Raw genomic sequence first — 23,832 nt, 5'->3', positions numbered from 1 at the left:
AAATTTTAAAGTTCTCTTTCACAAGAAAAATAGTTTGGGAGATTTTCTTGGAGAGCAACTCTTTTGGATGTAACTAAGGGAATACAGGTGTCAGTTGTAACGTGTTTGCTTCTTCATAAAATTAACCTTGAATATAACCAGTATGTTAGCCCCGCAAAGTGGAAATACATACTTAGCGTGAAATGCTGGCCAGTCAATAGGAATTTTCCTCATTGAATCTAATGGGCTTCCACCACTATTGAATACACCCCCCACCCATCTCCCAACTCCTATTGTTCCGGGACTGTGTATAATTAATTTTCCTAGCGTTAACCCTTTCATTGCCTTGAAATCTGAAAGTACAATATGGGAATGACATGCCATCTTCATTCTTGTAGATCTTTAGTATCAAAACCTTGCATATGGAGCACAGCTTGATGTATTCTTGTCTGAGAGGTGCAGAGATAGTATTATGCTTGCTGCAAGCACCATTCTATTTACCTTTTTCTGGCTTTTTGAAGATGAATTGTTTTGCAATGAAAAAAAAACAAAGTCAGCGAATAATTAACTAAAGTAGAATTAACTTATTTTTAATAGCCAAACTAAGATTCTAAATTAAGAAATAAGTAGATGCCTTACTGTTCCTCAGAGTTCATTGCAAAAGTATTATCTTCCCAAAATATGCTTATCCAAAATTTACAGTGTTGAAAGGGATTGGTTTTGATTTTAACAGCCTTGAGGGGGATTCACAATGAGTTTTGTAAAAGTGAAAAAAAAGATTCACTATTGGAAGAATAAACAATCTGCTTTGTAAACTAATTTGACCTCTTCAGATTTCATGTTAGAACCATACACCAAGAGGTTTCAGTTGACACACAACCAAAGAAGTAATACTTATTGTACATGCATATTCAGAATTCAGTATTGCATGGACAGTTTAGAGAAATTAACTACATTGTCAGTCAAACTGTGAAGAAGTCATTGCAAGTTAACAACCACTTTAAAAACCATCTCCTTAGCAGGACAATTCCCTGTGACCTGGGATAATGTAAGAAAGAGTGGATGATTTGATTTTATTGGGGTGTTCTTACTGCCTTTACTGTTTAGGATTTCTCCACTCAGTATTCCCAAAACACTACCAAAATGGACATCTTCCTTGACTAACCAAATCTATGCAATTACTCTGTCTGTACTCAGCAGGCTCATTCAAAATAACGCGAAGTGCATCTGAAAACATTCAAAAGCATAATGCTATTTTAAAAGCACACTCCCTATGCAGTAACAAAATATAATTTTCCATTTATTTTGGAAACAGAGAATAATATTCCAATTTCAGAAGAAAAGTTTAAGTCATGTTTTCCTTTCAACATGTTCAAATCACATAGGACGTTTGTAAGCCAAACAAACTTTTGAGAACTTGTTTAAAATGAAAACCTCACGGTTAAGTCTCAGGACATCATGCCTGCATTGAAAACAACAGTAGCACATCACTGGGACTGGCAGAAACGGGAATGTTTAAATACTGTGGCCTTCTTGGGGTGGGGTGGGGGGGTTGCTTAAGCAAACAATATTTATAAACGGAGCACAATAATCCTTTGTGCAGCTCTTTACCTGTTTGCTAGATTGGTTAGCTCGGTTAGAAAGAGCTCAGAAATCCATCCATTTTAAATGTCAGGTCTTCAGAAGGAGGAACATTTTAAAACTTGGACTGCTTATGCTCAGAAACGCTGCACGGTGGGGTGAAATGGAGGAGTTAATAACAGAAATGGGATGGGGACTTTTGATGTCTTTCTTAATTCTCTTCAATTTCTGTATTGTTGCTACTCCAAATATAAACACATACTTTTCACTCTGAGCACACTCCCTTTATTTCCCCAAAGGGCAACGTCCTAAAAATATTCTTGGGTCTAAATAATCTCAGTTAGGATTAACCTGTTAATTATTGGTGCGTTTTGTACTTAGTAGAAACGAGGAACGGGAGCCACTTTTCACGGGAAGTTAGGAAACGACTTAAGTAGGTTAATTCAGCGGTGGGACCGGGCCCCGGCACGCTGTATGCCCCAGACGCAAGGCAGGGCTGGCACAGGCTGGCGGAGCCGGGAGCCGAGCGCGGGCAGCTCCGACGGACCCTGCCCGGCTCCGCGGGGGCGGCTCTGCCTTCTGCTCCGCCGCTTGCCCTGCCGCCGTCGGGTTTGCCCCAGTGAGCCGCGGCTCGGGCTCGGGCTCGGGCTCGTGCGCTCCCGCCGCCGCCGCCGCCGCCGCCCGGCCTGGCGGCGGGTCCCCGGGCCGGGCGCCAGGTGCTGCCGCGGGGCCGGGGCGCTGCCTGCCCCGCCGGGCGCGGGCGGGCGGGCGGGCGGGCGGCGGGAGCGCCCGGCGGGGCTGCGCTGGCCGGCGGCGCCGAGGCTCCGACGGCCGGGCGCCTTGCCTGGGAAAGGAAAGCTCACCCACCTGGGGGGCGGCGGGGCCGGAGGGCGCTCGGGCCAGCCGCGGGCCCTGCAGATCCGCCGGGAAGGAGCGGCTTTGGCGGGGGAGCCGCGGCCCCGCTCTCCTCGGCTCCGCGAGGTGCGGCAGGGCTCTGCCCGCAGCGGCTGCGCTCCGCGGTCACGTTGCCATACTCTCCCGGCGCTCGCCGGGGCTCTCGGATCGTCCCTTCGGGTGCCGCCAAGCGGGAGGTGGCGACGGGGCAGCTGAGGACGGACGGAGCCTGCAGCCCCCGGGCGCGAAGCGCGGCGGCTCCGCGCGGTCGCGGCGCGCCCGGCTGGGGCACCTGCCGCCGCCTGGCCGCGCGGCCCGAGCGCGGGGGCCCGGCCGGCCGAGGATGCTCCGCGGCGGCGGCGGCGGGGCTGGCGCGGCGGCGGCGGCGGCGGCAGGAGGAATGCGGCCCCGGCGCGGCGCTCCGTCGGCCTCCCGCGCCGGCCCCCTCCTCGCCCGCGCCCCTCTGCCGCTGCCGGGCACGGCGCCGTGACTGACAAGGGCTGGGGTGGAGTCTGGGGCGGCTCGGGGGCAGGCGAGGGAGGACGGGGCCCGGGCAGCGCTCTGCGCGGCGGGGTGTCAGCGGCCGCCTCCCCTCCCCGGGTGCGGGCGGCCGGCAGAGCCCCCCCGTGCCGGGGCCGGGGCCCCGCGGGACGCCCCGCCGGCAGCGGGGAAGGCGGGCAGCGGGCAGCGCCAGCCGCCGCCGCCCCCGGGCGCTCTCCGGGAGCGCAGCCCCGCGGGCGGCTCTCTTAGAGAAAGCTGAACCACGATGTCTCTTTAATGGGCTTTTCACACGCCGGGCGCCCTCCAGAGCAGACCCGCTGGAGTTAGCGTCCGCTGGGATTTGTCAGGCACCCTCTGCTGATACCCTCTGCTCTGATTTATTGTGTTAGAAGGTTTCAAGGTCGCGCTGAGATTCTGGTGGAACTAAATTAAACCCCTGACTCATGACATTATATGCTTGGTCAAACATTCTTGTTCTGTCTTGTTGTAGCCCCTGTAACTAATAAGAAGAGATCAGTGAACCCTTGACAAATGATCTGAGAAAAAGGGTGAGGTATGAAAAGACATCATGTGGAGAAACAAATTACAACCTATTTCCCCTAGTTGGGGACCAAGGTGTTTGGGGAGCACTGCTGGGAGGTCATACACCTCCGAGTCTTGGTAGACATTTTCAGAAAGCTGAAAAGTGAACACAACTTTCTTTTCTTCCATTTTAACTAGGCAGGACGAAATACTGAAAAGACAGCGTGGGTGAAATCTTGTACTGGCATGAGGATGGAGTAGATGACTTGCTAAGTGTTTTCTAGCATGACTTCATGAATAGCCAGGGCTGTGCATTAGTAAAGTGTGACTTTCTAACTCTACTGTTAAAAAAAGGAAAAGAAAAAGAATCTATGCTCTGGAGCGAAGCGTTTTGAAAACACTGCTCCATGCTTACTGCTCTGTCACTCTGTCACTCTTTGACTTGGTATGCGCAGGCAATAATCCATGTTCCTAAGGAAAAAATCATCACTTGAAGCTCTCGGTCACAGGTATGGTGGCTCCTGCTGCAGACTGACAACCCTGAAGGAGCCACCGTGAGAAGCAGGAATGGGCAAATGGAAAAAGTCATGGAGAGTAAAGCACGTACATACATCCTTGCAAACTGAGGCACTGCAGAAACACTGTTCCTTTCGATGGCTCACATGGTCGGATTGCATGGGTTCAGGCTGTGAGATAAATTGCATATGAATATGTATGGACCTAGACCTGTGACTGACCCAACCCTGTTGCACTCAGCAAAGAGCCTGACCCAAAGCCAGCCCACTGATGCTGACACGGGCTGCGGGGACTTTCCTAGGAGCTGCCCTTGGCTATCTGGGAGCCAGTTGGATGTGGGGGCACTAATACATCCCCAGTATTGCTTCAGATATCCTGATCTTATCCCGGAAACTAGGTTCAGACATCTCCAAGCAATGTAGAAGTGAGGGGGGAACACTGAAGGTAAGTGAAGTCAGGAGAAGTAAAGATCGCATTGCAAAAGGAGAGCAGTTTTTTATTGGAGCAGTCCAGCAAGACATGTGGTGGATTGCGCATCCCTTGACAGCTGTAAATTTAAACTGGATTGCATTATCAGACAGGTTTCTTGGATTTAGTGCAGGAATTACAAGTGAAGTTCTGCACTTTTGTCCTGCTGTCTTTACAGGGGGTTGAAGTTGTGCTGGTGACTCTGTATGAGGTAGTTTTTCTTCAGAATCAAAAACCAATCCATTGCCTACAGTGTTAGAGGGGGCAACACTGATAGGGCATCAGATTTCTGAGGAGAGAATGAGCTATTAAAACGCCCCTTGTAACATCATTAAAATGACGTTTCGTTAGAGAAAAAGCAGCATAGTATGTCCTGTCCAAATTCCAGCAGGATGTTTTTCTTTTCTCTTCCTGAATTCCCATGTTACTACAGTTGGAGAAGGGCTGCTTCTCCATGCTGGGTCCCTGATCTGCAAGGATTTTGGTCTGTTGCTAATGTCACTGTTCAGACAATCTCTGTCGAGACAGCAGCAGCCAAAGTGAACATACATGCAGTGGGATTTTCAAAAGTGCCTAGGGACTTCAAACGTCGCCAGGAATGTGAGTATCTGTTTCCTTCAGTGTTACTGAAAATCAAATACACAATTTGTAGGCCTGTCTTGAAAAGAAACGAGATAGCAAATCCCTGTGATTCGTGGGTCCTTGGAGGTAGGCTTGAGAGTTAGGTTTCACAGCATCTGCATGTTTTTAGTAGGTGCTGCTTTGTGCCTGGGCAGAGCTCCTTTTTCTGTGTAGGTGTCTTCCAGGGCGACTTACCTAACGCAGCTACTCACCTCTGTCAGACTTCATCTCAAGTATTCATCATGTTTTTCCTGCTCTGTGCTGATGCAAAGTCCAATATGAGTAAATAAGGTCAACAGTAATTGTAACTCTTGAAGCAGTACTCTTTTTGCATAGTCAGTGCAGTAGTAATGAGGAATGAAATATTTTCTATAGACTTCTTGACCTAAATTCTTTTGCAGAGAGATTCTTTAAAGAGAAATTCCTTATTTGGCCTGAAGAGTGCCTTGTGAAAGTCTTTATAGATGCCAGCACTTTCTGCTGCAGTCTGTAAGGCTGTTTCCTCGGATGATGGTGTCTGGTAGCTTTTGAAGAGATTAATTCAGGTGTGAGACCTTCACTGAACATAAAAATACAAAAAATGGAGCCCTTTTCCCACTCGTTGGCAGATCTAGGTCGCAGAGAATTGGCATAGAGGCTGAAAGAGCCTTTCCCTCAGGTGAGAGCTGGGACTCCTGGCCGGGCAATGTGGTGGAAACCTAGACTTAAAGGCAGGATGCCCTTAGCTCTAGTCCTAGCGCTGCTACTCAGGCTATGCCTTCACTTGGATTGCTGCCTGGGTCTTTTGTGGTTGTGTACAGAGTCTGCCTCTGTTTCGTGCTATGCACCTTCACCTGGCACAGCATCACAACGAGTGTTGTGGTTGTTAGTGCCAGGATAACGTGATGCCTGGAGGACGTGGTGCGTAAACGCAGTGTTCGCAGGTGGCATCTTGGTGGGAGATCTTTGCTGGGCTTGCGGAGTTTGCCCGTGCCCTTGGATACTGCTAATGCTGAGCCCATGCCTGAGCCCTTGCTCTTCTCTCAGCTCTAGCAAAGTATCGCTGAGGAGTAAGTACAGCTGAAAGCTCTCCATGTATTGCCACAATCGACAGTGCTTTGTCCCGTGTGGCAGCTGATAGAGCCCGGTGTTAGGGAGCCTCTCTCATTCCCCTTAGACCACAGCGCTGATATGACTGAGGAGACATTTTGCTCAGCAGTGGGATGCAACTGCAATTTCTGAAGCTGGGGGCTGCAGCATACGTGTGACGCAGGAAACTCCGGAGCAGCCTCAAATGTGTCGTCGTTACCCTTCACGCTGCCAAGCAGAGCTCCTTGGTTGAATACGCCGGGTGTTCTGGTGTCTGGAGAGAACTGCTCCTCATAGTGAGCGTTAGAGACTCAGGGATGCCCTAAGTTTTTAAGAGCGCAGAGATTTAGCCATGTAATTTTCATTAAAGATAATGCAACTTAGGCAGCTGATAAGCTGCAAAACCAATGGGAGAACTCGCTCTCCTTGTGCCGTGCCCCAAGTAACTGAGCAGTACCCGGCTATCCCACTATCATTTCTCAATTCTTGTGAAGGAAAAAACAGCATGAAAGATTCGTGCGAATGCTAACACATTTTTGTGCCATGTGGAGTTTTCTTAATTGGGTTTGACAGTTTTGAGAGATGTTAGGCACATGACACAATTTCCGTTTACTTCCTTTTCTTGCTTTGTTCCTCATTGCTTTTAAGAAAAAGTTGCTATCTACGGTCAATTTTTGGCTTCTGAAAAAGTGTGAAAGAAATTTTTAAACTAATGAGTTCCTTATTTTTTTGCATTCCTATAACTTCAGTCGAGCCCTTTGGAAAATGTATCTTAAAATGCTAAAGATTATTCCCAGGATTTGATAATAATCTCTAAATTACTTTTTGTGGCTTGGATCAGCCCTGGAACCATCACACTGGGAATAGAGTCTGGATGTTCATCAAGCAGTCTTCTCATACGCTGTTAAACAGAAAGGGCTTGGGATGTGCGTGATTTTGTGATTATGGCATAGGATGGTCATGATATTCTCCACCCTCCTGTTCATTTTATAGCACTGACTTCATCTGGAGCGAGGGTTCGCTCCTCGCACACTAGTAATTAATTACTTATCTAGCAGTGGAACAGAGAGACTAAGCGACTCTGAGATCCTTGCGTGGAGTTTGTCAAAAAACAACAACGTTGCATAAAATTTGAAATTTCAGCCCAATTCCTCATTACCTTGGTGTGCACGTATTTGTCAGAGACTGAAGAGTAGCTGGACATCTTGTACTGTTCTCTCAAAAAATGCAAATAAAGTATATATCCCCAAATTTCAATTCCAAGCGTGCAGGTGAGCAGAGAGCCACAAGAGCTGACAGTAACTGTAAAACAGATACGAGAACGCAGGAGAAGAGACCACACAATTTTTCATTCTGTCCTGGAGTAAATGACACTTTGCCAGGTGGGATGTTAGGAATACCAGTGCCTAGGTGGAGAACAGATATATGTATGCACTGAGAAGTGAGGCCCTCCCGGGTTTTCCATTGATCTCAAACTGCTCATCTGCAGTGGTCTCTAATCTGATCTAATCTAATCCAGATATTTATAGGAGTCCAATCACCACAGTCGCGTCTGTGCAGCTGTAATTATGATCTTGTATTTTCTCCCGTACCTATAACGTCTAAGTCAGCAGGACAATTTGTAGAAATACGGATTTTTCATATAATCAGGAGCTGCCTATAAAATACCCTTCACCGTAGTGTGTCAAAACTCCAGCTGTTGACCGAGGGTGAAAGAGCGTCCTCACCCAGATATGTAGAAGCAATTCTTGCTCGAACTTTCCAAAGAGCCCAAGGAAAGCACACAAACGACAACAAAATTGTAGAAGGGCTAATCTTTGTAACTTCTCCAGAATGTTCTCCTATCTTTCCTTTTACCTTCTCATCCAGATGGTTATATTTGCGACTGGGCTAATTCTTGATCAGATACGTCTTACTATCAGTCGTGCACCATAATCTCTAACTGAAACCACTGATTTCTAGTTTATTCTTTCTGCATGTTTATCCATCTAATTTACTTATTTTTCTTTTTTAAAGGAAATTATTAGTCATGCCAGATTTGCCTTTTTGCCATTCTCTAGTACTAATAGTAGCGATGAATGTCTTTTTCATTATTTATTCTTGTATTGAAATTTAATGGGTGTTGGAGGCATAACATCACTAAGGCAGTTGAAAGCAGAGCTCTGAATCCCTAGTTGATGCCACATATCTGAACAAACTAAAAGGAGCATTTTTTTGCTCACGGCATCAAGTCCAAATCTACAGTGCAAATGCCCATCTATAACTCTCATATGGAGACTATTTTTTGGGGTGAAGCCAGCACAGCATGCAATTACTACTTATACCAAAGTGTAATACTATATAGCATGCAACAGCATCTCGGTGATTGTTTTCAGCGTGTGAAAAGCAGCATCAAACAAGAAGTGACTGTGTTAAAGTTTGGTGAGGAGCTTTGTATTGATTGGTTTTTTAGTACCTTACATCCTTGAAAATGGCAGAAAGGGGTACAGTTCCTGTACAGCAGTGGAAGTTCTTCCCTCCCATTGAAATGATTGACTGGGATCTCACTTGGCAGAAATTTGCAGGACTTGGGAAGAATCCCAGAGGGTTGCACTTGCTGAGGACCTAGCTCTGTGTGAGGAAGGCAGTGACAAAGCCCGCAGGCTGAGCGTGCCGTGATGCAGATCCGCTTGCTGACGGCCGTTTCTTTGCAGCTCAGATCCACCGGCTGAGCCCGGTCCGGTCCCGGCGTGACAGAGGGAGTCAAGGTGGACTGCATGAGGCTCCGATTGCAATTCAAATATACTTTCATAAAACCGTGATTAGCGCCGCCAATCTCGCCTCGGCGAGCCAAAGACAATAACGACGGGGTTAGGTAACACCTTGGCTATTCTGTAAATCTTTTGCTCAGACACTTACTGGTGTGAGAGCGCTCGTGAAACCCATTAGTAAAACAGCGCGTGCCAAATGAGCCTTCTCCCGGGAGACCAAAGCGGAGCGAGTGCCAGCGTGGAGCCAGAGCCGGCCAGGCGTGAGCGCGCTCCAGGCCCCGCGGTACCAGCGAGGGCTGGCGACACAAAGTCCTTCATGTGACCGAGCCCAGTTGTAAGGCGAACTAATAGCTGCAGACCTTGCTTTCACACTGGCGACGGCGTCGCGGAGGTGCTCATAGGGAGCGCTAGCGCAGCAGGCCTGCCGCTGGCGCGTCCCTCCGTGCCCGTGGGCGCTGGGCAAAGCCCTCGGGCTGGCGGCGAAGGGCGCTCACCACAGCTCGTTCAGGCCGGACCGCGCGCCCGCTTGTCTCTCCTGTCCCAAAGCTGGGCGTCAACTTTTCTTCGCTAGCAAACGGCGATCCTTTGATGTGCATGAAGTTGTAGAAAGAGGGGAAAAAATACCTGCGCTTTCTCAAAAGCCACCCTGAGTTCTCCTCGGGGATGGGTACAGTGGAAATTTCCAAGGGGACGCTGGTGGTGTTAGAAAGGGCTCGGGGAGAACAATTGGCTACAGAGAAAGCTTAAAATAAGGGAAGGGGGGATTTCCTTTCATCATTAAAAAATCAGTATAAAGCACATGGAGAAAATAAACAAACAGTGAAGACACTGTTGTTGGTGGACTGGCTGTTTAAGCATTAATGGAACCTCGCGCAACAAGAGTTTCTTTTATTCTTTTTAGCCCGGCTCCCAGCTTGCAAGGTTCTTGTGTGAACATGCAGCAGTTTCCAAACTCAAGGCTGTGAAATTATCAGGCCTGGACCAGTGCCAGTACAAACCAATTTATTGGGGTCCAGCAATTAACTAAAACCTAGAAAGCTTGATTAATTGTGGCACTGCTCAGCAGGGAACATTGAGGAAAAAAATCAGGCCTCAACTCCGTGCAGTGTCTCTGTGCCGTATCCCAATTTACACTATATGTAAAGAAAGTTTCCTCTCTGTAACCACTCTTAGTATACTATTTTGCACCCTGCATGAGGAATAATTATAATGCTATTTGTAAAAACGTTGGTTCATGGTTCTCTGGATAATCATTTCTTAATAGCTCTTATCCTGTTATAGTTTCCTCCTGTTGAATTCATCTCTTATTGTAACTCACACGATGGGATAGATTATTTTAAAATATTGTTTTGTTAAGCTTCTCTCTGGAGAGGCATCTGGAGAATCCAGCACTGCTCTCTTTCTTTACATTTCCTCCAACGTTGTTGTGTGCAGGAAAGGCGAAGGGTTGGTAGTTGTTCAAAATTATTTAGGCTACAGAAGACAGGAAAAAAAAAAAAAAGGGTGTGCTAAGAACAAATTTACCAGGGCAGAATATGCTGGCTGAAATGAAAGCCTGTAGTCTGGGGAGACAGACGGGAACTTACACAAGTGGATGTTTAAAAGCTGAATTAGAAATGTCTTACACATTATAAGAAGCAATTACCAGGTGTAATTGAGGTGTTAGCTGATTTCATTATGATAGTGTTAACAAATATTGTCCGTCCACACTGGGTGTTTTGCTCTAGGGCTTGTCATAAAACCTTATGTATAAAATTTAAAATGTATAGAATTTAAAAATCCCCTTTCTAGTTGCCTTACTGGTATGTTAATCACTTTTATCATAGATTATTTAGAAGAAAGCAGATATTCTATCTCAATGTAATGTGCTACTGCAATGTATTGTAATGGATAATACAAAGCACTGGACCTAACAATTCATCTGAATGCCTCTTACATCAAAACAATTCAAAGGCTAATAATGGAAAAAAAGCTGTCTGAGGGTAAAAAAGTGGTGGTAAAAAAGTAGTCACCCCTGCCCAGTGAAAAGAAAGATGCATGCAAATGTTTTTAGCTTTTCAACATCATTTTATATCCTAATCTGCATCCAACTGCGACACTGTCACATTCGCAGATTTAAAGAGTGCAATCCACAGACAGTGCTAAATCACATTAGGCAGTGGTGAGAATAGAGCCCGCGCATGCATAACACCCAGGCAAGACATCTAGCTGCGTCTGGACGGTGATTTGGGACGCTCAATGAGGTAGGAAGGGTTGTCTCCTCCAATTTCACTGTATTTATTGGGGATTTAATGTATTTTTTTTAAAGATATTTGCAGTGGAAATGGGTTTGTTGGAGGTCATCTAATTGAACCTACAGCCCTGGCAACCCTTCACAAAGGCTGCCAGAAATGACTGAGTTGCTAATGTTTAACTGTGAATACCCAGCAGGGGTCCTCCGCAGGGCTGAATATAGTCAATTATGTTATTTTTCTAAATATTAGTGACTCAGCTGTCTCTGCTTGTGAAGAGTTGCCAGGGTCACAGATACAATCAGACGGATCCTCCCCCCTTCACTTCGAAGAGATGGGGAGAAGCTTTTAAATATCCCGTTGAATCACCCTGCAGGAAAGGAGGGTTCCTGCGAGGCGGCGCTTCTCCTCCCAGACGGTTGCGTGCAGTCTCGGGGCTTTGTGGGCTCCCTCCCCTCCTTCCAGGGGGCCAGGCAGGGCAATGGGTGGTTGCTCTGGGGGAGCACTGGCATGTACCAGCAGCCCCGCTGAGGTCTGTGCGGTAAACATGCATTTCACAGTTCAGCCTGATAGGAGCTGGGGCTGCGATCTGACAAAAGGCATAGACTCCGTAGGCTTGTGATTTCCCATTGACTTAAATACTTTTTTTGTTCTTTCTTTCGCCTCCTGCTCTGTGTTGCTCCAAGTAACTTTCTGGAAAGAGCATTTCTATGTACCATAACGATTCAGTTTCCTGTTTTCCCCTGCAGATTTGGGAAAGTGAGGAAAATAGAGCAGTGGCTAAGGGAAGCTTGGCAGAAGCAGGCCCTGAGCAACACCCTCTGCCCGGAGAGCTCTTCAGTGGAGACTTGCAGATCCCCCAGCAACCCCACTCCTTTGCTCCTACACAGAGCTCTGCAAGTGTGTTCGTTTTTGATTGCAGTTTTCTTAGTTTTTGCCACAAAGCACAGCCTTCTCCAGCAGCAGCACCCCTGTTTTTGTGGTCCATGACCCAGCTTTTCTTATCTGATCAGCAGCGTTTGGCAGAAGGGGAACATCCTTCCAGAACATTTTCTAGTGCATGGTTTTGGCCCAAATTTGGGATAGTACTTTGGAGTTGGCGAAGTTTCCTAACTTACTGCTGTTAAATTTTATCCAACCTCAAGGAGTATTATGTGAACATGGCCAATCTCCAGCTATTCTGAATCCCTTGCAAATACTTTGCCAGTATGTGTCCAAATATAATCCAGTCCTGATGTCTTTAATGCCGATGCACAACATTTCCCTGTAAATACTTTCAGGCGTGGCATGTGGTGGACCGGAGTTCTGCAACCAGCTATCTGGAGCCCTGCTCCTAGGAGGTGACAACTATTTTTCCTTTGTGTCCCTGTCTCTTCTGGAGCTGGAAAGCCCAGTGTGGTCTAGCGGCCACCGCTCTTGCATCTCTGACTTGTTGGAGCATATACAATATCTCACATGTGAAGAGCTCAACATCTCCTTGGAGTAAGTAGAGAATCAAGCACCCTGAAATGTCTTCTGCTGTTTGACATCGGTACATTTCAGATTAGGGTACTGGTGTGCCAGGCATCCTAGAAATACAATAGCCTGATAAAACTGCAATGAAGGCAGAAGTGAAGTTTAAAACCCTTCAGTACTGCAGAGACCTTCGCCCTGAAGAACTGGACGTTATCTAAAAGGTGCCTTTGTGCTTGCACTTGCTGTAAAAACAGGGAGGAAACCAAGGCACCTTCTGTTAAAGCTGGAGTTTCCCCTGGCTGGAGCACCCCTAGGGACAAAGAAAACAACCCAGCATGTGAGAGGAGACTCGTTGTGTTTAGACAGCCTTTCCTCTTCTGATCTGCGTGTGCCTCTCAGGAGGAGGAATTCCCGAAGAAGGTTTTGATGTGTGGCTAATTACCAAGGCCGATGTTTCCCTCCTGGAGGAGGATATGGTTTGAGGCAGCAGCTGAGGTGCTTCAGACCAGAGAGGAGCTGGTTTCCTGAATGTTTTCATTTTTTAATGCTTTGCCTTCTCCCAAAATTTTTCTCATGATGGGCAAAAACGTAATGTCCTCAGGCAGTATAGGAGGACTCCATTGTGTAAAACTGGGATCCTGATGTTACTGGTGGTGCAAAGTTATGCATGACCTATCTTGGTTGCAGAAGGAAGGGATCAGGTCAACAGCACTTTGTCTTGCACTGCGGCTCATCCAAACATTCATCAGTGAGCACTGATGTAAATCATGATGTCCATTACTGTAAGCAGCTTAAGAACATACAGTAGATAGAGAAAGGAAGACGTTTCCAGCTTCTGTTTCAGCAAATAGACCTTGTTTTTTGGTTGGCATTGGCACCAGATATCGTTCACAGACTTTCTGGTTTTCTGTACCATGCGATAACTTCAACTGCTAGCTAAACTGTCTCGGTATCAGCCACGATTTATTGGTTAATGTATTCATCTTGGTTTGTAAGGGGAGAATTCCCTGCTGACTTGATGACCAAAGAGCCTACCCCCTTCTGTGCATTCAGAAATACAACTCTTGCATCAGTGATCATGAGACATTTTGCGGGCTGACTTTGTGGCTAGTGTAAGCAGGTAGAAAGATTTTTCACTTCAGTTCACTTGAACCCGTCAATGATGGCAATAGCTTGGTTTTTTAGTTCTCTTGCACCACAGTTTTTTGACCAGCTGACAGAACTAGTTTAGGAAATATTTGGCAATATGGGATTGTAAGATTTAAGTACAAGGAAATTGCCATCTGGCAGTAAAGTGAATGCAGAATGATTCTTTACTGTTGAAGCATCCTTAAAAATCTTTTCCATTTGAATCCAGGGCTGGAATCCACATCATGAACGAAGGGCAAAAGGGAGCAGGAGTTCCAGCAGCCCCAAAGGGACAAGCCCCATCTGGGGATGGGGGGCTCTGCTAACAGGGCTGTCATCCCTCAGCTCCCGCGGTGAATTCATGGCAGCGATGCCTACTGTTATACTACGCTGTCTTAGCTTACGGAGCTTTAAAATTCGTGTACGTTTCACGTTACCTTATTTAGAAATGGAGAAACTGAGACACAGGAAGAGGAAACGATTTGTATGAAGTTACCTGTCAGGCTAAGAGTAGAATTAGAGTAGATCCTGTCTCCTGAATTTCACCCTTGTGCGCTAACAACTGGATGATATTTCTGCAGAATGAACACGCTCTTTCTTACGTTTATGCATTCCTTTGTGTGATTTCAGGACTCAGGAGGATCCAAATCTCCCTCTCCCTCTATTGCATGTGAGGTCACATCCTCACTTTTTTTTCTTGTGCAGTAGAAGTCTGGCCATGGCCCTTTAAAAGAGAAAGGAGAAGAAGCTGATATTAAAAAAAAAAACAACAAAAAAGCAAGGAAAGAAGTTTTAAAATGAGCCAATCCTCTATTTGCTTTTCCTTTTACAGGCCACCTTCCAAATTTACACAAGGGTAACTGTATTACAAGGAACGGATTAACACAGAAAGGTTCTCTAAAGCAGACCTGTTGGAGTTATCTTTAATATTAAAAGCAGAGTGTTTGTTTTCTTTAATATGGAGGGCAGCACCAATAAAAACACCAGTGAAAGAGGCCAGTATTACTAGATCACATGTCTGCTTTTATCTCACAGTGGAGTTATAGTAGAATGATTCTTACTTGGAAACTTTAAAGCCGGACTGCATCCTTTCATGCTGAAATCATATCTCCTGCAAGGATTATTGGAGGATATAATGTTTCCTTCGGCTTCTTATTTTCCCCACTCCTGAACTTGGACTCCTGACCTTAACTTTTCTCTGGTTATGACCGAGTGCTGGCCTTCAATTGAATAGCCGAACTTTTTACAATCAGATCAGATCCTGCTCTTGTAATTCCAGACTCATTTTGTGACATCGATATTGTAGATCTTAATTAAAACGTCAAACATTTTATATCTTGGGTAATAGCCATACAGGAACTGCCAGGTTTTGCTCCTATGTGCATAACCATCCCAAACATTTGATCCGTGTGATTGAAGTCAGAGGAGCTGTGCAGGGGTTGTGTGTGGGCCCCCTTTTCGTCTCTGTGCCCCCTCTGCAGCCCAGTCCTGCACCTGTGCTTTGCTCTATGCGGCCACAAAGACCGGCGCATGAGTGGCAGGTAATTCAGACATCATGCTAGCTGAGTCTGGAGCCTCTCATTAGTTGAAACAGCTAATCAAGCAGAAATCTGTGAGGCTCTGCAGTTAATTACAGGGCAGGGCTAGCTGGCGGGTAGTAAAAATGTCTGTAGCTTGGCTATTCCACTGTCTCTTGCTAGCACCAGTGAGAGCTAATTGCACTGGATTAGCTGTGTAGATGAGGTTAGATGTACTGCTCAGAAGAGTACTGAGATCTGGGCATCCTTCTCTTCAGGGAGATTTTTCTTTTTTGCCATTTTAGTGGCTCTTTCTTAATTGGATGTGATGTGCCTTGTGCTTTCTGTCATCGAAGAGTCTCTATGGGGATTGTCTCTTGGTTGTGCAGCAACAGTATCAGCTTGACTGTACGGCTACTAATCTTGTAGACCTCAATGTCTGAGTGTCTGTGAATGTTTTAGACTCCTAACAAGATGTTGAAGCATGATCTTGAAATGATACCGCACTGGCCTTGATACCGTTATTTATTATCACTGTAACAACTACTTGCTGGACTCATCTCTGTTGCATGAGCGGGAAAGTAAGGAGAAGCAGGCATCTCTGCTATATCCTCCTATAAAAGCTTGGCCTTCAGTAAATAAGCCTCGGCCTTAAAGTATATGAATTCCTCTCTGGTAAGAGTAGGACATTTTTCAGAAATGCCAATTCAGAGAAAGTAAGTTGCTTGATACTTGCATCCATTTTCTGTAGTAACGTGCTTTGCAGCATGCAGTAATGAAGAAAAGTGGAGTCTATCAAGCTGATGAAGTTATTTTTCAGAACTTAAGATATGCCTGATAAAATGGGACCACTAAAGAAGTTTTGTCCCTGAAAATAGCAACCATTTGGACATAATCTTCACTCTATGTGAAGTCAATGACAGAAGTGCCTTTGATATAAATGGAAACATAATTGGTACCTATCAAAGAGCATCAAGTTGCAGGGTTATCACTATTTAAATTGATGAGGACAGTTTACGAGGCTTTCATAGGTACAAATAATGTATTTTGAAGAAAAGCATATGCAAAGTGATGTATTTTGGAAAACTGTTCATGCCTTTTGATTAAAACCAGACTGTAAATCAGTTATATTAGACTAGCCATCCTCTTAGGCTTGTAATATCACAGGATGAATTACCTCGTCTAATATGCTTGCGTTTGATTTATCCGTGTAGCCTGCTGGTGGTAGTGAAAGTACAATAAATGGGTCTGTAATTCACTGTGTCACAAAGAAGTAACTTATTAAACAAACATATCGTAGAAAATAAAACACTTCAAGCACTAAAAGGAGACATTACCCATTACTAATAAAAACTGGGCTTTGGTCTTGCAGAGTTGCCTTTCTCATTAATAGAAATATAGGAAACACTGTCCCTTAGTGGTGGTAAGGAAGCATTGCTTGGAAATAGTTACACAATCATTTGTTCTTGCTGTGTACGTTGTGGTGGATGTCTTTGTTGCTGGCGATCAGTAGCAGCCCAGCGTGCACAAAGCCTTGCGGCACGTCCTGTCATTGCACAGTAAGTAACGGAGTCGGCAAAATCAAGCGGGCGGCAGCCAGCGGTGGCTTATTTCCAGGCCGTGCCCAAAGGTTCAGGGCCTGCTTCTGGCCTCGTTCGCAGCCCTGCGAGTTCTCGTTTTACACCAGCGCTGTTCAGTCTGGTCCCCCCCCGGGCGGCTGGAAAATAATTAACCCCTGCAGTTCCCATGGCAACTGAAACCAGGCTGGGATGCGTTTGTGCAGGTATGGCATAAGCAAGTCGAAACTTACAGTTTCTCCTAATGTTTTGGGACGTGGGCTTCCTCACTGCCTTTGGGAGAAGGCATTTCTGCGTCTCAGGCTCTGCTCTGGAGAAACTTGCTTCTTTTCCTCTGTTCCTGGCCTGTGGCTAGCCTGAGGAGGCCGTCTGCAGGGCTGGGGAGTTTGCCTGCAAGAAACCCATTATCATTGCAGAAATAGAGAGTCGTTGTTTTCTGGCCCTACCCTAGCACATCTACTTGCCCTCTTTCTGAGGATATTAAGACTATTTGGTGATTTACACATGTATTTGAGTGGCTCCTTTTAGACCTTTTTGAAATCATTAGTCTGTCAATGTAGTGGTTTTTTGTCAATAGTAGTATTTTTTGTCTCAGCCCTGATTTGTGGCTGTTCTTGTCAGATTTTATAGAACAATATGAAAGGAAGAGTTTTCAGTGGAAACGCTGCTAGAGTTAGGCTACACAAGGGTACCTTTTTTGTGCTTGCACTTGGAGAGGCCCCAAAGTCTATCTGTCCCGAATTCTCCTGGCACAGCACGTGGGGATAGTGTAGACCCAGGACTTGGGAGACTTGCTACTGACTGTCTGGATTGTATCCATATCTTTGGGGCCTTGTCTCTTAAATCCTGCATACACAGGATTCGATATAGTATGATATATTTAGTATAGCTGAGTTGCCTTCTAAGAATTGGTCGGGTATAGAGAAGGGTCAGCCTGCGTGCAGGGTTGGCAGGAGCCTGCTCAGAAGGTTTAACTATTAATTTTCCTCAGCTGCTCTCTACATAGAGAAGGAAAAGGAGTTGTTGTTTTTAGCAATGAACGATCTACCATCTCACCATTGCTTTTAGCCTCGTTTCCTGTGCTCGCAGCTTTCTCCAGTCACGGTCTAGTCCAATACTCAGTGTAAATCCTGCACCTCAAAGCTCTGCGATGCCTTCATCTGAAAAGCTGTCCTGCTTCCTCCACTGGGGCTTTTTAAGAGAACAGCCCACCTTGCCTGAACATTTACGTGGATGCTTTGTCTGAGTCTTTCTGCTTCTTCTCATAGGGGCAACCTTACAAAGCTTGAAAAAGCAACTTTCTTTGGAAATGTCTGTGGAGATCTTCTACGGAAACTTGTGAGTTACTAACCATCAGTTTACTCTGCTAACTTAACAAGCAGATGTTTGGCTACAGCATGGGCCAATGTAAAAGACCTGACAGTGAATAAAAGCACCATTTTTTATTAAGAATATCAGTAGCATGATATAAAAACTGCCAAGTTTTGAAGAGAAACAGTCTTCTGCTTCATTTTTCTCTTGTAATTACTTCAAATGCAGCAGAGTGTTTGTTTTTTTTACTTCAAAAAGTAAAAAAAAGTGTGGTTTTTAAGAGCATTCATTTCCTTTGGGAATTTGTCTCTGTTTTATTAACAGCAGATTGTTTTTTCATATTGTAGCATTTATGTGGGGAAATAGGTAATTTTTGTGCACAATGACAGTATATTATTAATAAAATGCTAAATAATAATAATGAGACATCAATTACCAAGTTCTAGAAGAAAATCCCAAATGAAAAAAGGGAAGAAGAACATCACTTTAAAATAGTAACCAAGAGGTGATCTCCAGAAGTGACTGGGTCACCATTGCCCACCTCCTCCTTTCATCAGATCACACCTGATGCCCATACCCACTAGGTAGCCTTGTTTTCAATATATATAATGCTGTATACATGCGATAATACCTGGTTAGGACTTTGCGTTATGGGCTGTGGGCTTGATTGTTTGTTCTTCTCTCTCCTCTCTCAGGAAGAGAGTGACCGAACACAGTGGGGAGTACAGCCGGTGCCTTCTTACTCAAGAGGTGTTGTTGGATATGTGCATTTTGGTAGCTCCCTGAGGCCTCTGGGCACCTCGGTACTTTCAGTGAGGAAATTTTTCAGGACTCAACGCAAGCCAGATCTCCTTTGCTGCCAGTTCTTCAGACTTTTGCCCTCTGGTTGCACTCTGGGTGTAGAGGTTTTCCCAGAGAAAGATCATAGCAGGCCCGGCCTGTAAATCGGGCTGACATGGAGTGGGCGAATGTAACTAAGAGGAGAGGGGAAGGGAAGGAGATGACTAAGGTTCATATTAGCTGAACCTACTTATGCATTTCATGGTAAATATCTGCAAGGGTTCTCCATGGGCCTAGTACAGCCCAGTGGCTAATCTCCCACTGACCAGACCAGCCTGCTTTGCTGCAAGGTCCCAGAGCCCACCCCAGCATGCCTGGGAGATGGTGGCTTATGTACTGGATACTGGTGCAGTAACTCTACTGCACAGATTTTCATGCTATATATTTTGTAGGATTCTCTGATGTCTGGAAACCTTTGGCTCTTCTCCAAACCTGTCACCTGGCCACGCTAGAAAAGAACATTTGAAGCAAACAAAAGCTGGCATGAATTCACGACATGTTAACGGGTGCTGCACCGGGACGGCCACATGGCCGAACAGGCACAGAACTGAGAAAAGGCATCGCTCGCTGGGTTGAAGCAAAATGCTATTTCTTTGCCCTTCTTTGCCTGTAAAATGGTCAGTGCATTTCTCAGTGCATTCTTTAAAAGAACAACTTTCTTTAATTGCAAGCAGACTTGTACTGAAATTGCTATCTAGGAGTGAAAGCAAGGCATATGTGCACATAGGACACCTATGACTTTCCAGACGTTGTAATACTTCCTGTCAGTCGATAAGCAAATCTCTTTGCCTCTCAGTTTCCCCGATGGAGAAATAGTATGGAGGTGTTGTAGGATTCACTCAAGCACCATCTGTGAGATGCTCTGAGATACCTGGATGGAAGAAGGGTAGTGGTGTGTGTGTGTACTGACATATCCTGGAAATCAGAAAAGTATTTTGGGGAGCAAGGAGAGAATTTTAATAGTCTATGTTAGATTCTTAATGGCAGTTTGCTTTAATTACATGGTTTATCAGGACATATTCGTCCGCATCAGCTTCCTAGAACAGTCTTGTCCCTTTTCTAGTCTCTTTGTGAAGCCAGTAGGGAATGGTTGATTTCCTATGTTCATACACATTTGAGAAGAATTTTCAACATTTGAAATTATCAATACTGCTTTAGTGGTTTCATAAAACTGTCAGTTTTTTTCATTGGTTTTATGAAACTGCTAGATTACAACAGATGGATTCATTTATCTAGCTATGTCTTTATATATTTAGATGGCTCCCATCTCTGTGGGACTTGTGTGCCTCCCAAGTATTTTAAAATAGAAAAAAGCTGTTTGCTTTTCTGTCTTGCTTTCTATCTAGCCCATAAGAGAAATCACTTGATTAGTTTACAGAGCTTGGATTTGTTGGGCTGCGTACTAGCATTCTCTGCATGCTTCTGCGTGAAGAAATGAAGCTGAGGAGAGAAGTTTTGCGTTTGTTTCTGAACGCAATGGGATCTGGGTTATTTGTATCTCTGTAAGGCAAAATATGTTCCCCAGTGCAGGAGTACTGCCTGGGAAAGATCAGACTCCCAGTCTTGTCTTCCCCGCTTCTGTCAGTGGCTGCAGTGCTCCAGTGGGAGCTGGATGTGGAAGAAGATGTGATGGGCTTCGAATATCAGAACAGAAAACCCAGGGCTGTACTTGGGAAGAAACTAGTGTGAGCAAAGCACCAGGCTGAGCTCCATTGCTGAGCAGACATCTGCTGTATTTTGCACCAGCTGTGGTTTATTTCAAAGCATAGGGAGTTGCAGTAATTAAGCTGCAAGACCCGAATTCATGCAGCAGTGTGTCCAGGCGCGCACTTATTAGGACCAGGTGCAATCTTCTGGCCAGTCCCACTTGGGCGAGGGCATTTTTGTTGATGTGGCTGTTTGGGTGTCCGTTAGCAATGAGAAGTCCACCAACACCCTGAGGCTGTGGGACGGATGCTGCCGGCTGACTAAGCAACTCTGTTGCTGTTAGGATGTGAAGGAAATGTTTAACACAAAAACGAGTGCAGAGATAAATCTGCAGTGAGGCCAAAACAGCGGGTCCTAAAAGTGCCACCTGACAAAGCTGATGGCAGCGTGGTTGACTATTTCACTTTTCCTACAAGGAAGAAAGGGGACAGCGTTTTCCTGGGAATAGTCCCCCCGGTGCTGTGAGCAGATGGCTCCAGGGAGCCTAGTAAGGGGTGCCAGTCGCCTCTTGCGCAGACCTGCATGATCTGACGTGAGTGACTCCTGCAGTGCAGTTGAGAAGAGTCTTCTCCCACCCATCTACCCCAGCAACCTCACAGCTCCACACACTGATCAGGAGTTTCAGTTGCTGTGTACGCAGGCGTGCCCAGGCTAGCCTTTGTCTTTCTGATCTGGGCCATGGAAGCAGTGTAAACACCGAGGCATGGATCTCACCGAGCTTGCCAGGGGCTGCAGAGACATCTTTAGGTTGGATGCCACCAAATCTTCATGACTCCTGGCATCCCTGGAAGCTAGATCCCGGGTAGCGCAGCTGTGCCTGGACGTGCTGACTTCATTCTTTGCTCCTGCACATGGATAGATTCTGGTTTTTGGTCTGTGCACCCAGCTCTCTTCCGTCAGGTTTTTCCTCCTTGCCTTTTCTGCCGCAGGTCGTCAGAGCACCCTGGTGTGCTGTGCGAGAGGGAGGTAAACGGGGCTGGGGGGGGGTCTCTAGCAGCGGCAGGGAGCTGGAGAGAGACAGGGTTTCACTACCTCATCTCTACCCCTGTGTTTCTTGGCTGGATGAAATGTTCTGCAAGTCTGTTTCAACATGATGACACATGCCAAATTAAGAAATTAACATTTGCCTTAGTTAGCTGGATGTTCATTTGGTGTCTCTCTCGCTCTCCACTCCTCAGTCTTGGCAGGAGGCCAGCTGCAATATTTAGACCTGCGCGCTCTCTCTTCTATAAGGTACCGGGGGAGACGCTACACATGTATACGGCATAAATCACCACAGTGCCTGAGAGCCAGCACCTTTTAGAAACGGAGGAGCTCTGCAGCAGCATAAGGCAGCAGACTGATTTAAAACAAACCTGCTAATACCGATTTCGGTTCCTGAACAACCATCCTGCAACTCCAGCATGCTGGGCATGCAGCTGCCTCCTGCTGCAGTCAGTGGGCAGTGCACAACTTGCACCCGTGCTTGCTAGGTCCGCTCCTTGGTAAAAAGCAGAGCTCAACCAGCCGTTAGCAGTTGTGCCCCCATACCACAGGATGTCACTAAGGAGCTGGAAGATGCTATTGTATTTGGCTGCATTTTACAGCTTCTCCTCTTGTGCTACAGCCATAGTTGTGGGTCACTGAAGTAACAGCTGCCAACTCTGCCAACTTGCTCCTTCTGTGGGGTCTCCCCAGGCACGCAGGACCGCAGCGCTCACCGGGCACATCCAGGCCCCACGCCGCCAACGCTTCTGCAGGGGCCTGACTGAACTGCTGCATCTGGATTATGTAGGTACGGATACTGCGCACCATCGCATGCCCCATCCGAGTGCGGGGAGTGCGTGGCACTGCCCTACAAAGTCCTTTGCAGCCTGTCGCTCAGTCACCCAACAGCTTAAAGGTGTGCCTAGCTCCTGGCACGGGGAACAGCATCAGGGAACATCAAACAGGGGCAGAGAGATTTCTCTCTTAATGAGATTAAGAAAATGATTTTCCCTTTTTGGCTCAAAAGCAACCTCTGCGCTTCAGGGACAGTGCTGCCTCCCCATCCCACCTCAGGGTCAAGGGGCTGGGAGCAGGGCAGCGGGGATGCCCCTGCCACCCGTGGCACCCCGGGGCATCAGGGGAGCTTTAGGGCAGGAAGGGCCGGGCTGCAGGGACCGCATCCTCCCCGGCCCGAAGGCTCCCTGGCCACTGTGAGGCTGCATCCAGCCCCCGGAGCATCGCGGAAGGAGGAGGGGGGCGAAAACGGGTTTCACTTCCGCCTGGTTGCAGGAACCACAAGCCCCCAGAATATATTAGAATAATAATAATAGAAAGATCCCCCCCCCTCCTTTTTTTTCCCCCTCTGAAAAGAGGGGGTGGAAGGAGGAGGGGGAGAAAACATAAAAGAGGCTGCCGGCAGGCAGAGCAATGTGGAGCGGCTAAGGCACTGCGAGCCTGCGACTGCCCCGCCAGCATCCCGCCGGCAGCCGCGGCCGCAGCCAGGGAGGACGAGCGCACCCTCCCCAGCGCGGAAGAGGCCAGAGAGAAGGTCTGTCCTTTGCTTTGTTCCCTTGCCTGCCTGCCCGCCACTGCTCCATCCTGGATGGAAAGGAAAAGGCAGGCTCCTTACAGCAACCTGCTTTCCCACCCTGAAGCCAGCCAGCCGCAGCGACAAAGCCAAGGCAGGGGCTGTGCGGGCTGCAGGTGGGGAGGGACGGGGAGAGCCCCTGAACCGTGTGTCAGCTCCCCGGGTCTCTCTGAGAGTTTCCAGAGAGAGCAAATCTGTGCTTTAAAACCACCCCCAGCCCTCTCTGCCTGTGTTGCGGGACCTGAGCAGCGTGAGGCTCCGGGCAGCATTGTCTGGATGGAAACGTTCCCGCGGGTGCCTGGCTGCGCTGGCCGGGCCTGGGCGGCACGGGAGCCTGGGGTGCTGCCGTGCCCCCGTGGCTGCCCGGGGGGCCTGGCCGGAGCAGGGGGCCTGGCGGGGTGCGGGGAGGGCCGCGCGGCCGCGGGCTCCTCGCAGAGAGCCACCCGGAGGCCCAGCTCCTTGCGCCGCAAAGCTCTGGGCCAAGCTGAGTGCCTCCCGTGCCAGATGTGCTGGAAGTGACTTCCCCTTCCCACGTTTTGAGACGAGTGGTTTTCCACAGATTAGGCATTCCCCAACAGTTGGCTTGTCTTCGTTTTTCACCTGAAGGCTCGT

General features: G+C 47.1%; 2 protein-coding genes across 7 annotated transcripts in view; one reads left to right on the top strand and one right to left on the bottom strand.

The window, feature by feature from the left end:
* The window catches only part of CHRDL1 (chordin like 1), a 45,919-nt gene extending 43,193 nt beyond the window's left edge, over window positions 1-2,726 (bottom strand). Inside the window, exon 1 of one of the 2 annotated variants that reach the window (XM_068956940.1) lies at window positions 2,428-2,726. The gene's annotated coding sequence lies outside the window, so the exon portion shown is untranslated. The remainder of the gene's footprint in view (window positions 1-2,427) is intronic. The other variant, XM_068956939.1, reaches the window with a different exon arrangement.
* The window catches only part of PAK3 (p21 (RAC1) activated kinase 3), a 273,715-nt gene that overhangs the window by 104,620 nt on the left and 145,263 nt on the right, over window positions 1-23,832 (top strand). The window contains exon 1 of one of the 5 annotated variants that reach the window (XM_068956936.1): window positions 22,243-22,436. The exons of 1 other annotated variant lie outside the window; for it this stretch is intronic. The gene's annotated coding sequence lies outside the window, so the exon portion shown is untranslated. Of the gene's footprint in view, window positions 1-22,242; window positions 22,441-22,872; window positions 23,182-23,832 lie in introns of those variants that run through there. 3 more of the 5 variants (XM_068956934.1, XM_068956937.1, XM_068956932.1) reach the window with 3 other exon arrangements.

The sequence above is a fragment of the Struthio camelus genome, chromosome 11, assembly GCF_040807025.1.
Source record: "Struthio camelus isolate bStrCam1 chromosome 11, bStrCam1.hap1, whole genome shotgun sequence".
NCBI classification, from domain to species: Eukaryota; Metazoa; Chordata; class Aves; order Struthioniformes; family Struthionidae; genus Struthio; species Struthio camelus.
The sequence above is the reverse complement of the archived record's forward strand: the minus strand, read 5'-3'. Positions and strand labels throughout refer to the sequence as shown.